We start from the raw sequence: 12,398 nt of genomic DNA on the forward strand, positions 1-12,398 counted from the left end.
GCAGCTTCTCACTGCCTTCACATGTCCTGATGGACTCTTTCAATGGAAAGTACTACCCTTTGGGCTTAAACAAGCTCCTAGTATTTTTCAAAGACACATGCAGAACGCCCTTCGAGGACTTGAAAGTTTATGTACTGTATACGTTGATGACATCATGGTCTTCAGCAAAAATGAACAAGAGCACTATGTTCATGTTACACAGGTTCTCAGAACCATTTTAAAATATGGAATAATACTTTCAAAAAAGAAAGCTCATCTTTTCAAAACAAAAATTAATTTTTTGGGTTTAGAAATAAATGAGGGTACTCATTGTCCTCAAAAGCATATTCTTGAACATTTACATGACTTTCCAAATGTTTTAGAAGACAAAAAACAACTGCAAAGATTTCTTGGTGTTTTATCTTATGCTGAAACATATATTGAAAAACTTGCAGCCATGAGAAAACCTTTACAGGTAAAATTGAAAAAAGATGTCATCTGGAATTGGTCAAATGCTGATACATACTACATCAAAAAGATAAAGAAAGTTTTAATCAATTTTCCAAAACTTTATCTTCCAAACATTGAAGCCAGTTTAATTATTGAAACTGATGCTTCTGATGAATTTTGGGGAGATGTTTTAAAAGCTAAAAACCCCAAAAACGAAGAACAAATTTGCAGGTACACCTCTGGCAGTTTCAAAGCAGCCGAGAAAAACTACCATAGCAATGAAAAAGAATTGCTCGCTGTAAAAAGAGTTATTACAAAATTCTCTGTATATTTAACACCAGTAAATTTCCTGGTTCGTACAGATAATAAAATTTTTACGTATTTCCTCCGAACTAAGATTGCAGGAGACAACAAATTAGGCCGACTAATACGGTGGCAAGAGTGGTTCTCACGATATACTTTCACTGTTGAACATCTCGCAGGAAATAAAAATGTACTGGCAGACTGCCTCACCCGTGACTTCAGGTATACCTTACATCATCCATGATCTCACTTGCTCCTCTCGAGCGCTATAAAAGGATATGATCCTCATGACATATTCCTCACAAAAAACTTCACCTACAAAAAGAGAGGGGGAGATTAGAGAGAAAAGTAAACAAAAACTTGAGTTTACAAAAATGGAGGACCTCAACACTTTGAGGATAAAGAAACAAATGCTCCTCATTGAGCTATCTGCAATTGAGCAGAAAATCAACTTGTATGAACAAGTAACAACGGTCACCGATGTACCGGAAAGCGAAAGCTTAAAAACAAAGGCTATTCCAGTGCAAACGGCACCTGGTAAAGAATCAACAAATCCGTTGAAAGCTGATGCTTTGCTAAAAAGCATAATAAAGGAGACAGCTACTCCTCTTCCTGAAGGAAAAACTAGCTTATTGGTTAACCCCAATCCTTGTACTGAAGGAATCAGTAAAATGACAACTTTGTCACCCACCAACAAATCTGTCCAGGAGTTTACACCAGATTACAAAAAAGCTCTTAACAAAGAAGCTGAAAGATTTTATGTAATCTACAAAGGACCACATGCCGGTGTTCATACTGACTGGGGAATTACAGAAACTTTCTGTAAAGCTGATAAAGTTACTTGCAAAAAATTCAGAAATGAAGCATCTGCAAGATTAAGCTTTGCCACCTATCAAGATGATACAAGCAAAACTAACCAACCACTTCTTCGACCAAAAATCCAAAAAGTCAAAGAAGCTCACAGAGACCAAAGTTTTGACGTTCCAATTAACGTCCAACAAACGGTTAACTATCCTGAAATCTCTTTTGAAGATTTCAGAACAATCTGGAAGAAAGCAAGAGCTGCATGCCCAGAAGACCTTATCTATGAAAAAAAATTCACTACGGATAAGAAGACAAAAAGTCTGTTCAACTTCCTCGAAGGAGCAGATGCAAATTTAGTCTACCAAGCCTTTCAAGCTGGACTAATCGACAATATCTACCCAAGTTGCAACCTTCAAGAACTCAAATTCTTCCCAAGCAGCATGGTAGAATCCATTAAGAACTTTCGAAAGAAAGTACTTAAAGCAAAAGATAATCCGATCTACATCAGATGCATCTCTTCACTCCCAGAATGGATTCAAGAATCAACTCTTTCTCCATACCATTTTCTGGAAATTGGTCTTTCTAAAGCCAATAGAGAAATTGAGCAATCTCAACCAATGGAGGATAAAGATCTACCATTCACAGAAATTCTTCATCCCAATCGCATCAATGGTTTAAGAAGAATCTCGGAAAAAATCATTGAGATTATCTCTGGATCAAAAAAGAAGATTAACTATACCGACTCGTATTGTATAATTACAAGCTGGAGTTACAACAACACCAGCCAAGAAGATCTTCGTCAAGCCTCCAAATTTGGCGAAAAATTCATGAACAATAGCATGGAAGTATCCAACGCTACACGCCAACACTTCTGCCGACATGCAGAACAACTTTTCGAAGAACATCTTTGTCACTTTTGCGAAAGCAAAGATTCGGAGACAAAAGAGGGGCCCTCCTCTGAAGATGACAAATCCTCATCATCATAAAGAAAGATGCTTCACGGGTCAAAATAGCCCCTCCACTCAAGATAATAATGCTTTCTTCATTATTAAAAGCTTTCCAGCTGTCCACAATAATGTAATTTTTAGTGGATAAATACGTCATGCCTGACATAATAGGAAAGAGGAGACCCTCTCAATGGATCTATAAATTGAGAGTTATATTTTGTTTAGAGGACATCGCAATAACGAGTGCAACAAAAACACTCTCTATCTTGTAAATTTTCAGTTCAATGTCTTGTGAGTAAAATCTTCCTTAGAAGGGAGAGATGTAAAATATTGTAGGAGTACTCCCATTTCGGGAGCTCTTTTAACAATAAATCTATGTTTTGTTATACTTGAGTGTTCTTACAAAATAGAGTCATGAAACCTGTAAGTGACAGAGTGTCAGGTCGACGATGGTCAACAGTACCACAGGCATGTGGCCAACAGGGAAAGCAACCACACAGACCAATGAATGACACAGGCTGGCTTGAATAGTTTCTATCTATGTAAGTAATACTCCTACTCCAAAACATTTATTGATTAATGAGTTTTCTCTTTACAAGTTTTGCATCTATTTCCTTCTAAACATTAACAATATACAAAGGAAATTTCCGTACACCCAAACTGGTATCAGAGCCTTGTTGATATGACATTAGATAATAATAAAACACTTTACAATGAAATTTTCGATAGAATTCGTAATAAAGAGAATGAGATTTCTCAACATAAAGAAATACTTTTAAGTAATAAAAAAGATTTAGTGCATATAAATTTCAGAATTCTACAAGCACAAAATAAACATACTCACGAATATATACCAACCATGGTTAATATACGTAAGTACCTCCTTCATAGGCAAAAAATGCATCAAGAACACCTTGATAAAGCTTTAAACTCAGTTTCAGAACTCAGAAAAAGGATTTTAACTTGTTAATATTTCTTAAACATGAATAAAGAAATTTTCAACAGTTCTGAAGAAAATGATTCAGAAGAAAAACAAATCCTAACTTATGTTGAGGATGAAGACGGTTTCCATGCAAACCTCTTAATAAAACAAGACCTTCTCTCTCGAGTTAAGAAAACAGATTTAAAAATAAAGAAAGAAACATTTTCAAAAATGTTCCTTCTAAACTTAGTATTTTAAATCCACTTAAAAGGAAAAATGAAATTTTCTACTTTGTTAGTACTAAAGAAATGTCTGTAGACATAAAAGACACAATAGGAGCTGTCTTTCTACCCCTTTTGACTAAAGAACAAATAAACAATAACTTAAAAAGTATTCCAGTTGAGATTAGATCAAAAATAAGAATGGTCCATATCGGAGCTGTAAAAATTTTGATAAAATCCCAATTCCAAGCAGGAATAAATTCTCCCATAAAAATGGCCTTAATTGACAACAGAATTACAGACAAACAAGACTGCATTTTAGGTGCTGCTAGGGGAAACCTTGCTTACCAAAAATTTATGTTTTCAGTCTATCCAAAATTTGCTCTGGATTTGAAATCTGCAAACATAGATAAAACTTTATCTTTTATACATCACTTTGAAAGAAGTGACCTTATGAACCCAGGTGATAAACCATTCACCATAACCTATCTCATAGGATATGCCCTGACCAATAGTCACCATAGCATAGAGTACAAGAAAGACGAGTACATCGAACTTGATGATGTCTTTTCAGAAATAGGCCATGTCAAAGATAAACAATTCTGCGACATAAATCCTCAAGAAAACTCTTGGGTTTTAAATATAGCTAGAAACAAAAAAGCTCTAGGAGAAACTCTTAGACCAAGAATTTTTATGGATTCACTCCATATAGGAGAAAGCTCAGAAAGAAAAGATAGTAACTTAATAAGAAACATGTCTTTAAAAATTGATAGTCTACGTCAGAATATCAAACAAATCTCTGAAGTAATAAATGATTAATAAAATAGATTTTCCTCATTTTTATAAAAAAGGTAAAACAGTAAAAATTAAAACTCTTGACGACAATACTGAAAAGAAAGAATACGTTTTCTCTACTTCTGGAAAAGCTGGTATTCAAACAATTGTAAATCATTGCAATAATCTCAACCAGATCATTGCAAGATGTCTCTTAAAAACTTCAAAAATAAGCCATTACCTTGGTATTTCAAAAGATATTTCTAAAGATATTTCAAAAAATAAAATACCTTTTAACCAATTTAAAAACGATTTAGCCATTTTGGTTAAAAACAATCTTGATAAAAATAATTTTGAAAAATTCTTCGAAGTTATTGAAAGACAAAATAAATTAACTATCAAGCTAACCCAGTCTATTGACAAACATTCTATTCTTTTAGAAAACTCTTTAAAAAACAACCATTTTGTTGAAGAAGTCGCCAAAAAGGCAAATATTGAAGGCACTCTTAAGGAAAACAACCTTAAGATCACTAATATACAAGATCAGTTAAAACAACTGATAGGATGACCTCGATACCCGAGCTCAATAGATCAATCAACCTCCTTAATGAAAAAATAGATGGGCTGATTATAAACTTTGACTTAACGGCCAATAAATACGTAACCACTACACAGTTAGAAGTAGCATCTGCAAAAATTATTGCAAACATTACTAAAGAGTTATCTGAAAAGATTGACTCTTGCCCTTGTAATAAAGACATTCTTGAACACATCAAGAATATTTCCATCATAGAACAAAAGACCAAACCTGGAAAATATTCAGGTCTTAAGAAATACTCACCTCCCAATCCTAGTATTGGAAACCGTGACTTAGGAAGCTCAAAAGACTCCCAGAAAATTGATATTTTCAAAAAAGAGCAAAAATGAAAGAAACAATCTCTGAGAAACTTGAGAAATATTTCTTTAACCTTCAATATGAAGATTATGATAAGGCTGACCAAAAACTTATTCAGCTTTTATCTTTAGAAACTGAAGAATGCGAAGAATTGTATCAAAAAGAACCCAAACTTTTTGATCAATATTTTAGAATGACTAAAATAGATGAACCTGATACTGAATCAGAACAAGAAGATAACTTTAAAACTAATACAAAGACTGTTAAGTTCGAATATTCAGATATGGAAGATGATGAAGCAGAATCTTCTTATACAACCGCAAGAAGAAGCAATAAAAAGAAATATGAGTTCAAAATGCCTGTCCACAATGGTATTCCAGATAGTAGCAAAGGACCCAATACGATCAATGTACTCAATATTGATTGTATCCAAGATCTAAAACTCAGAGAAAGAGTTGTAGAAAAATGGGTTACTGAGATTTCACTAATCTTACAGACAAACCCAGATGAATTTGAGAAAGCAAAAAATGTTCTTCTACTTTTAGAACACAAAACTGATGGAATTGTGCAAAAGTTCCTAAGAAACAATAATTGGAATGAAGATTTGCATGGTTCAGATCTTTTTGATAATCTCACAAATGTCATATACACTACTTTCTTAGGTCTTGATTATATTTCTAATAAAGACTTTACCATTAATAAGAAAGTTGACGTAGCAAGAGTTTCAATGACAAAACTCCAATTACATGATATTAGTCTTCTCGACAAATACACATGTATGTATGAATCATATCTATCTGATATTCCCCAGAGAAGTGAATATGCACAATGGATATCTGCTTATCTCATGAAAATTCCAATTATTGGAGAAATCTGTACTGAAAGATGGAAAAAAGAAGCTACTGGAGAAATCCAGCAAACCAGTCTTTCTTATGCAACAAAAATTGCAAAGGAAGAAATTGATAGAATCTGTCAAGACAGATATAAACAACAAAAGCTCAAAACAATAAGTAAAGATTGTTGTAGCATTCTCTCTGATTTCAAAAACTTTGATATTGGAAGAAAAACTTATACTAAGAAAAAGTATAAAAACAAAAAGAAATACAAATCTTTCTGGAAGAAGAAAAGAAGAAAATTTTCACCAGGAAAATACTTCAAAAAACCTTCAAAAGAATCACCTAAGAAGACTACTTCCTGTCCACAAGGAAAGAAAAAATGTAGATGTTGGATCTGCAATGAAGAAGGACACTATGCCAATGAATGTCCAAATAGAAAAAAATACCCTGACAAAGTCAAGGTTTTACAAACCGCTAATAATGGAGGATATGAAGCTCTTGAAGAAGAGTATGAAGGTATACAACATGTCTTTACATTTCATGTTGAAACTGATTCTTCATCAAATTCTGATGAAAACAAATCAACCACGGATGACTCAGACTAGTCTCATACAGGCTCCACTTTTTAGGGAGGAGGAGTTTAACTTGAACCTCCAGAAAATTAATAATGACTCCCTTATCATGAATCTCACTAATCCAAACTCTATTTATGTTTCTGCCTTCCTTAACTTTAAAGGATATAAGAAATTTAGAGTACATTGTTTTGTAGACACAGGTGCATCCTTATGTCTTGCAAGCAAATTCATCATTCCGGATGAGCTCTGGGAAAATGTTCCCAAAGAAATTAGTGCCACTATTGCAAATGGTGAAACCATAATGATAAATAAAGTTTGTAGAAATATTAATCTCGAACTCTCAGGAGAACATTTCAACGTTCCCACTATTTATCAACAAAATTCAGGAATTGATATCATAATTGGTAACAACTTTTGTCAAGTTTATGGACCATTTATACAATGGATAAATAGAATTGCCTTTCATCTTAATAATGATATGGTAATTATAAAAAAGGTTACAGAAGCCTATAGCAAAGGAAAACCAGGTTTTCTTAAAACTCAAGAAAAAGGCTCTAAAGAAAAACAAATTCCGGGTACTAATATAACCCAAGAAGGAATTAATGAAGAAAGGATTATTTCTATTCAAACTACCAGGTTCAAACAGATTGAATATCTTCTTGAAAAAGTTTGTTCTGAAAATCCTATTGATCCAGATAAAACCAAAGGATGGATGAAAGCTTCAATTAAGCTCATTAATCCCAAAACGGTTATTAGAGAAAAACCTATGGTTTACTCTCCACAAGATAGAGAAGAATTCTCCAAAAAATCAAGGAATTACTTGATATGAGACTAATTATAGAATCGCAGCTTCTCACTGCCTTCACATGTCCTGATGGACTCTTTCAATGGAAAGTACTACCCTTTGGGCTTAAACAAGCTCCTAGTATTTTTCAAAGACACATGCAGAACGCCCTTCGAGGACTTGAAAGTTTTTGTACTGTATACGTTGATGACATCATGGTCTTCAGCAAAAATGAACAAGAGCACTATGTTCATGTTACACAGGTTCTCAGAACCATTTTAAAATATGGAATAATACTTTCAAAAAAGAAAGCTCATCTTTTCAAAACAAAAATTAATTTTTTGGGTTTAGAAATAAATGAGGGTACTCATTGTCCTCAAAAGCATATTCTTGAACATTTACATGACTTTCCAAATGTTTTAGAAGACAAAAAACAACTGCAAAGATTTCTTGGTGTTTTAACTTATGCTGAAACATATATTGAAAAACTTGCAGCCATGAGAAAACCTTTACAGGTAAAATTGAAAAAAGATGTCATCTGGAATTGGTCAAATGCTGATACAGACTACATCAAAAAGATAAAGAAAGTTTTAATCAATTTTCCAAAACTTTATCTTCCAAACATTGAAGACAGTTTAATTATTGAAACTGATGCTTCTGATGAATTTTGGGGAGGTGTTTTAAAAGCTAAAAACCCCAAAAACGAAGAACAAATTTGCAGGTACACCTCTGGCAGTTTCAAAGCAGCCGAGAAAAACTACCATAGCAATGAAAAAGAATTACTCGCTGTAAAAAGAGTTATTACAAAATTCTCTGTATATTTAACACCAGTAAATTTCCTGGTTCGTACAGATAATAAAAATTTTACGTATTTCCTCCGAACTAAGATTGCAGGAGACAACAAATTAGGCCGACTAATACGGTGGCAAGAGTGGTTCTCACGATATACTTTCACTGTTGAACATCTCGCAGGAAATAAAAATGTACTGGCAGACTGCCTCACACGTGACTTCAGGTATACCTCACATCATCCATGATCTCACTTGCTCCTCTCGAGCCCTATAAAAGGATATGATCCTCATGACATATTCCTCACAAAAAACTTCACCTACAAAAAGAGAGGGGGAGATTAGAGAGAAAAGTAAACAAAAATTGAGTTTACAAAAATGGAGGACCTCAACACTTTGAGGATAAAGAAACAAATGCTCCTCATTGAGCTATCTACAATTGAGCAGAAAATCAACTTGTATGAACAAGTAACAACGGTCACCAATGTACCGGAAAGCGAAAGCTTAAAAACAAAGGCTATTCCAGTGCAAACGGCACCTGGTAAAGAATCAACAAATCCGTTTAAAGCTGATGCTTTGCTAAAAAGCATAATAAAGGAGACAGCTACTCCTCTTCCTGAAGGAAAAACTAGCTTATTGGTTAACCCCAATCCTTGTACTGAAGGAATCAGTAAAATGACAACTTTGTCACCCACCAACAAATCTGTCCAGGAGTTTACACCAGATTACAAAAAAGCTCTTAACAAAGAAGCTGAAAGATTTTATGTAATCTACAAAGGACCACATGCCGGTGTTCATACTGACTGGGGAATTACAGAAACTTTCTGTAAAGCTGATAAAGTTACTTGCAAAAAATTCAGAAATGAAGCATCTGCAAGATTAAGCTTTGCCACCTATCAAGATGATACAAGCAAAACTAACCAACCACTTCTTCGACCAAAAATCCAAAAAGTCAAAGAAGCTCACAGAGACCAAAGGTTTGACGTTCCAATTAACGTCCAACAAACGGTTAACTATCTTGAAATCTCTTTTGAAGATTTCAGAACAATCTGGAAGAAAGCAAGAGCTGCATGCCCAGAAGACCTTATCTATGAAAAAAATTTCACTACGGATAAGAAGACAAAAAGTCTGTTCAACTTCCTCGAAGGAGCAGATGCAAATTTAGTCTACCAAGCCTTTCAAGCTGGACTAATCGACAATATCTACCCAAGTTGCAACCTTCAAGAACTCAAATTCTTCCCAAGCAACATGGTAGAATCCATTAAGAACTTTCGAAAGAAAGTACTTAAAGCAAAAGATAATCCGATCTACATCAGATGCATCTCTTCACTCCCAGAATGGATTCAAGAATCAACTCTTTCTCCATACCATTTTCTGGAAATTGGTCTTTCTAAAGCCAATAGAGAAATTGAGCAATCTCAACCAATGGAGGATAAAGATCTACCATTCACATAAATTCTTCATCCCAATCGCATCAATGGTTTAAGAAGAATCTCGGAAAAAATCATTGAGATTATCTCTGGATCAAAAAAGAAGATTAACTATACCGACTCGCATTGTATAATTACAAGTTGGAGTTACAACAACACCAGCCAAGAAGATCTTCGTCAAGCCTCCAAATTTGGCGAAAAATTCATGAACAATAGCATGGAAGTATCCAACGCTACACGCCAACACTTCTGCCGACATGCAGAACAACTTTTCGAAGAACATCTTTGTCACTTTTGCGAAAGCAAAGATTCGGAGACAAAAGAGGGGCCCTCCTCTGAAGATGACAAATCCTCATCATCATAAAGAAAGATGCTTCACGGGTCAAAATAGCCCCTCCACTCAAGATAATAATGCTTTCTTCATTATTAAAAGCTTTCCAGCTGTCCACAATAATGTAATTTTTAGTGGATAAATACGCCATGCCTGACATAATAGGAAAGAGGAGACCCTCTCAATGGATCTATAAATTGAGAGTTATATTTTGTTTAGAGGACATCGCAATAACGAGTGCAACAAAAACACTCTCTATCTTGTAAATTTTCAGTTCAATGTCTTGTGAGTAAAATCTTCCTTAGAAGGGAGAGATGTAAAATATTGTAGGAGTACTCCCATTTCGGGAGCTCTTTTATCAATAAATCTATGTTTTGTTATACTTGAGTGTTCTTACAAAATAGAGTCATGAAACTTGTAAGTGACAGAGTGTCAGGTCGACGATGGTCAACAGTACCACAGGCATGTGGCCAACAGGGAAAGCAACCACACAGACCAATGAATGACACAGGCTGGCTTGAATAGTTTCTATCTATGTAAGTAATACTCCTACTCCAAAACATTTATTGATTAATGAGTTTTCTCTTTACAATTTTTGCATCTATTTCCTTCTAAACATTAACAATACATAAAGGAAACATTAACAATATACAAAGGAAATTTCCGTACACCCAAACTGGTACTCTACCGGCTTCAGAGTTTATTTTTTCTACTAGTAATTTCCTCAAACACTTTATTTGCATACAATAATAGTTCAAGTTTCTACCTTTCTAATATGCTTGAGTGCTATGATAGTTTATCGTCGTTGAATTTGGAGTTTTGAATTGCAAATAATGAAGCCTGTAAGCCCTTATTTTCACTCCACTGAATTAGTTTGGTTTTCACCTCTGCTTTCTATAAAAATTCATTTATTTTGACTGTAAACTTCACATACATCGAGTTCTTGCTGTTTTCGTTCATATTGCAATAGTAAAGTAATATTTTTCCATTTTAGCCTTTGTATTCTTAGGTCTATGTAATTAGTTTACTTAATAACAAATTATTATCTTGAAAAAAATAAGAATCTCATGGTTTATGTAGACTATGGAAAATCTGCCAGTTGTTTTAGATAAAAAGCTGCCAGCATGCTAGTTTTTGATTAGAGAAGAAGCTCGGTGTATAATGGGAGGTGGATTACTAGATGAAAGAAATACCTATGGCTTAAGTACATTACCTCAATCATAGGTATATTTCTATATCTTTAAAATATGTATATATTGAATATTCACAAGAAAATGTTGTTGAAATTTGCTGCATATATATTGTATTTACGTGCAGGTGAAGTTCTTGACCAAACTTTTTGCTTAGAAACCTGGAAAAACATTATACGAAATGATTATGGATGTAATGTTAGGCAAATAGGAAGATGTTCGCAGTAGTTATGAGGAAGAAAGTACAAGGGGGGTATAAAGGTCTTTTTTTCTTTTTCTTCATATTAAGTGATGTTTGAATAAAATGGTTGTGTGGAAAATGATGTTTATAAAATATTCAAGAAAATTATGGTATACTTTTGGAAATGAAAGGAAAAATAAACGAGGACAAATTTGTAAAAAGTTTGGACTTAAAAAGAATGTCTCAATTTCGTGACTTTTTTCTATTAAGTTGTTCTTTTTTACATTAAGTAAAAACGAAACACTAATCGGAACTATGTAATAGTTAAGTCAATTTGAAGTTGAACCACATCTGGATAACAAATCTTGGATTCTTGTGGTTCCTGGATATTGATTTCTCTATTTCCTTTGGAGTTTAATTTTGTTGGTCTATGGACACATATTTTTACCCATTGGAGTTTGGAATTCAATTTCACATTTCACTAGTGCATTTTGTTTGTTTTTAGTTTCATCTACACATATCTCCATTAGTTGTTATTAATTTTTTAAACATGACTTATTCTTTAATAAATTCATCAGACGTTAACTATTTCTTTGTTAAAACTATGAAAGAATGGGATTGAATCATATATTCTACAAGAATGTGTATGTACCCTTTGTCTATATATTCACCAAGAATGCTTTGTTTGTTTTATCCATACATATCACATTATAAATGCATAAAGAATGTATTCATATTTGTTTCACATCAAATAATAGAAAATTGTATGCTACTAATGATATTTGTTGTAATTATAGTTGTAGTACAAGCAGCACCACAACAACAACAACAGGAACCTGTACAAGCCCAACTTGTACAAGAAGATGCATGATCATATCTGTATATATAGATTTATGTAAATAGTTGTTTAGAGAACTCTTCAAGAATATTGGGTTATGTAAACAATTGATTACGTTATTGCTTAAGAATTTCAGTTGAACTTATTTAT

The sequence above is a fragment of the Lactuca virosa genome, chromosome 8 (assembly GCF_052849685.1).
Source record: "Lactuca virosa cultivar CGN04683 chromosome 8, Lactuca_virosa_CGN04683_v6, whole genome shotgun sequence".
In the NCBI taxonomy this organism is placed as follows: Eukaryota; Viridiplantae; Streptophyta; class Magnoliopsida; order Asterales; family Asteraceae; genus Lactuca; species Lactuca virosa.